Here is a 5203-nt window from a genome sequence, read left to right on the forward strand (position 1 = left end):
ATGACTCACCTATGCTGTTGGAGTGACAAGTTTTCTTTTTCACTCACTGCTGGGGAATTGGCGTGGACCCACCACTGCCTGTCCATGGGGTTTCTGAGGCAGTAATCACAGGAGATGGTTGTTGACACACTTCTTCCTCAGCTGCTGGGGAACTGGAACTGTTAGAGAGAGGTATGACCCTTGGTTTAGCATCCCGACTTCTTAGAGAAGGTGTCATCCAAAGCCCTGAGTATGAAAACAACCACCTCCTTGCTGTGGTGTCAGAATCAACTCCTCTCTGACCACCTGGTGGTTTCCGAAGCTCTAAATTTGCATAGTAAGAGATTGCTCATCTTTCTCCAGGGGAGCTAGTGCCGGTTTCAACCATCCAGGCATCTCTTTGGTTAGCAGGACAATTGCCTCAAGGATACACCACCAGACCTCAGATATGAACAACTTGCAATAAAACTTTATTCGAAAACAAGTGCTGGGAGTTTTGGTCTGCCCATGAGAGCTGTAGATTCATGACTTGTGGTAGTTGCTAGATCCTATCTATTCAGCGGTGACTCATATCCACCCTATGAACAACAGATTCAAGTGTGGTTCTATCCCATACCATCCTCAGAATCTCTGCCTTGTTCACACCCATTGCTGCAGTCAGTGCGCCACTCCATCTTAATGGAAGTCTTCCTCTCTTGCATTGACACTTGACCTTTCCCAGCTTGGTGGTGGTTTGCACGGTCTGGCCCTTCCAGAAAAATGCTGAAAGTGTATGCGATGAAATCAACATACTTCCCTCGAAGGAACACTCTGGGTACTTTTCCTCCAAGACAGGTCTCTTTGTCCTTTTGCAGCTCGTGGGGTGTTTAATAATCTTGCACAGCACAAGGCAAAGCCATTGGTCCTTCTGTTTCTCATTTCATTGTCCAACTGCCAGAAGCAATTGAAAAGGACTTGTATCAGGTGCATGATCATCTTCGAACTGACATCCTTGCTCTTGACAATCTGAAAGATGTCTCTAAATGCAGGTTCTCCAATTGCTACACATCTCTTGATTTTTCTCTCACTTCTGTCATGAGAAGTTTTGATTGTGAATCCAAGTTAAATGATAGTCCAGTGTCTTGACTTATTTGTTCAGCATACAGTGTGAATAAATGCGAAAAAAGATGCAACCATGGTACCTGCCTTTTCCGATTTTAAACCATTCAATATCCTCTTGTTATGTTGAGATGATCATTTCTTGGTTTTCTTATAGAAAGAAAATATAAGCTACTTGGTCTTACTTATGTCTGAAATGAACTATTTTAAACATAGACATGCTAAAACTACCTCTAGTACAAATATGAGACATAGAAATAAAATATATTTAACAATGTGTACACATAAAAATAAAAATCTACTGCATGAAATGCTAGATAGAAATTAAAAAAAAATCACTCTGAGAAAATGACATTTTTCCCAAGTAAATAATATAATTTCAAGTAACAAGCAAAACATTACTTTCTCAATTTCAAGCCAAGTTAATTAAAATAACCCTATAACAAGATGTCTTAATCAAATTTCTGAATTTATAGAAAATTAAGCATAATAAAAAAGCTGCAATTATACAATCAGAAAACAAAATTAAATTACCTACAAGAGCAATCAAAATTATGTTGATGTCAATTTTTTCCATACACATAATCATAAAAGAATGTAAAATATTTACAGTGCTTTGAGAAAACATATTTCTAAATGGGTTAAAAAGTATAAGCCCTTGCAAAAATTCTATGCTGACATATAAGATTTCCTTAAATATTTAAATGAAGCTTGCTATTAAACAAATACAAAATAAGATTTTTTTTTTACTCTGAATAAGATGTGGTATATAACATTTCCCAAATAATTTATTTTAATATGTAAAAGAAAAGTAATAGAAATATCAAGCTTACATTATAAAAGGAAAAATAAAATTAACAATCTTGTGTGGAAATTTTCATTCACTAATTGATATTGAAAGTGAATAAACTCAAAAGACACTCTGTTGAAACTCTTCTGACTCACAGCTACACGCCAGTGGATTTTTTGAGATAAGATATCTTAGACGGAGGGTGATGCCCATCTTTCTCCTGGGAGTGGCTGATGTATTCAAACTGTTGGTCTTTCAACTCTCAGCCGGATATCTTTCATTTATACCATGAAACTATGAAGAACAATTAAATACATTTCCAAAAGGAAAAAGACTGTGTGAGCGAAATAGACATAAAACATGATGGATGATTGCTTGATGATTTGAGAAAATGCACATTTGTCAGAATTCTATGAGAAAAGAATCCTCTCCTCATGGTGTGTAAATGAGACGAGACCTTTGACAGCAGGTGTCTCCTATGCACACCACTTTGCATTTACTGACTGGTTCTCAAAACTTCTTGAGGACCTTTCCAGAGTTCTAAAGATTAAAGACGTCATCATAAAGATTAACGTGTGCCAGATGCAAATCATGGTCTTTTATTTACTTTCTCTGCATCTGAAAGTTGGATAGTGACTAAGAATGACAGAAGAATAATGGATGACAGTGAGTCGTGTAGCTAGAGAAGAGTCATTAATATTCCATGGACTATCAAGAGAACAAAGAGTTCTCCTTGTCAAAGATCAGTTGTTTCAATGTTGATGGATTGATTTCTGGTTTCTCAGTTCCATTACCGAGGTCTAAGTGTCTGTCATGGTGCCAGTAGCATGGCGTTTGATTACTATAGTTGAGTAGTAAGTTTTGAAATCAAGTAGTGTGAAGTTTTCAACTTTGTTTTCTTCTTCAGTAGAACTTTCCTTATCCAGATTGCCTTTTCTATCTCCTTGAAGTTGAGCAACAGGATCTGAATTAGGGTTCCATGAAGCTTGTAGATTGCTTTTGGTAGAATCGTCAGTTCTACACTATTACTTTATAGACCCAAGAACAGTAAGGATGTTATCCAAGAATAAAGTAAAAAACAGGTGGGGGGCCACCTTGCGCATGTAAACCTGACCCCCCCCCCGCCAAAAAAAAGTAAAAAATTATTACCAAGACAGCAGAGAAAGAAAAGACCAAACTGAATGTCAGAAGAGATTCTGAAAATTACTCTAGAACGTTGAGAAGCCAAAACAAAGGGAAGAAATTAATAAGTAAAAGGGCTGAATGGAAGATACAAAGGACAGTTCAAGAAAACAATTATTAAAGTGACAAGTATAAAGATCTTGAGTTAGAAAAGCAAAAACTCATTTAGCATTTCTAAAGCTGAGAGAACAGAAGAAAAATTCAAACCTTGAAGTCTAGTACTGAAGGATGCTGTGGGCAAAATCTTGAATGATCCAGAAAACAGTTGACAGTGGAGGATTATACAGAATCAGGGTGCTCAAAAGAATTGACTGAGATGTAACCAGAATGAACATATAGTCAAGAACCAACAGTAATAACGGAAGAAGTTCAAACTGCACTGACTGCATTTGCAAACAGAAGGCCTAAGAAATTAATGAAGTACTAACTGACATTTCCCAATAAGCAGACAGTCTTGAACATGCTCATCAAACTGTGCCAAGAGGTCTGGGAACCAGCTACCTGGCCAAATAACTGGAAGATATCCATGCTTATTCCTCTCTCCCCTTCCCCAAAGTGATACAAAAGAATGTGGAAATTATCAGACAACATCATATGCAAAGTCTTGTGAAGATTATTAAAAAATTGTTAGAGTAGTACATTGACAGAGAACTTCCTGAAATTTGAGTGGGGTTTATTGAGTGGGGATATCATTGTTGACATCTACAGACTCTTCTCCAACACCCCAACTCAAAGGCACCAATTCTGCTTCTGTCAACCTTATGCATTGCCCAGTCATCAGATGTATAGCAAGTGACCGAAAAAACCATGGACTAGTGTTATTTTAATGTCCTTCATTCATGTGAGTCATTTTCTGTAATTTGTTTTCAATCCAAGTGTACGCACATAATAAGGAATTATAAAGAGTGTAAGATGCAACCATTAAACACCCATACACACAGCAGTCAAGAAATCAAAATAGTTCACCAGACAATTCTGCTGTCAAAGACCTCTTTAAAGAGTTCGAGAGCAAGGATGTCAGTTTATACACTAAAGTGTGCCTGACCCCAGCTGGGTCTCTTCAGTTGCTTCGTATGTGTGTGAATAAGGAAGACTGGTGACGAATGAATGTCTTTGAATCGTGTTGTTGGTGAAAAGTACTGACTCTGCCATCGAATACCCAGTGAATACACACATCTATCTTGGACGAAGTGCCCTCAATGCACTGTCTAGACACAAGCATGGTAAAAGGACTCTTCTGGACTTTGGACATGTTTTCAGAAGGACAGACCTTAGAAAAGTAGAAGGTCAGCAGAGGAGAGAAAGACTGTCAGTGAGAGGACTGACAGTGACTGGTATAGACATTAGCTCTGCGTTACCATGAGGCTAAGGCAGTGTCAGTGCTGTGATGTGCACTCAGAAGAGTCACTGTTAGAGTCAATGACACCTAATAACAGACATACCTCTGGATCCTGGGTGACCAGAACACTCCGACTTTCACTAATAAGTTAAAATAAAAATGAAATGACTGTTTGCTCTCACCCAGTGATGCTCCAGAAAGAAGACCTGGCCACGTTCACAGTCAAGGGATCTACATGGAGCCGGCTTCTCTGTAGCACCCAGGCTTCCTTGTGTGCAAATCCTGTGGACGAGTTTGGCTTTATGGGAAGGTGAATCTATAAAAAATAAATAAAATTATTGTAGGTATGTAAGAGGGGGATGGGTGTGGCAGAGACAAGATTGGCAAGGGATAGAGCAGGATTTAGGGCTGTTGTCGCAGGCAACTCAGCGGCACATATGTGTGTGTGTGTGTGTGTGTGTGTGTATATATGAATACAACATACATACATGTTTTTGTTGTTAAGTGCCGTTGAGTCACTTGCGACTCATAGCGACCCTATGTACAACAGCCCTAAACCCAGCTCTGTCCTGTGCCAATCGCACTGTCTCTGACACACTCCTCCCGATTACCCCAGAAACGGAATCAATCCACCTCATAGAGGGCCGTCCCCTCCTGCGTTGTCCCTCCACCCTCCCAAGCATGGTGTCCCTCTCCAAGGACCTGTTCCTCCTTACAACGTCCAAAGTATGTTAGATGAAGCCTCAGAATCCTTGCCTCCGAGGAGCCACCCGGTTTAACCCTTTCCAGGATGAATCTGTTTGTTTTCTTGGAAG

Source organism: Elephantulus edwardii, unplaced genomic scaffold, assembly GCF_000299155.1.
Source record: "Elephantulus edwardii isolate Elephantulus edwardi_28Jun2011 unplaced genomic scaffold, EleEdw1.0 scaffold00265, whole genome shotgun sequence".
NCBI classification, from domain to species: domain Eukaryota; kingdom Metazoa; phylum Chordata; class Mammalia; order Macroscelidea; family Macroscelididae; genus Elephantulus; species Elephantulus edwardii.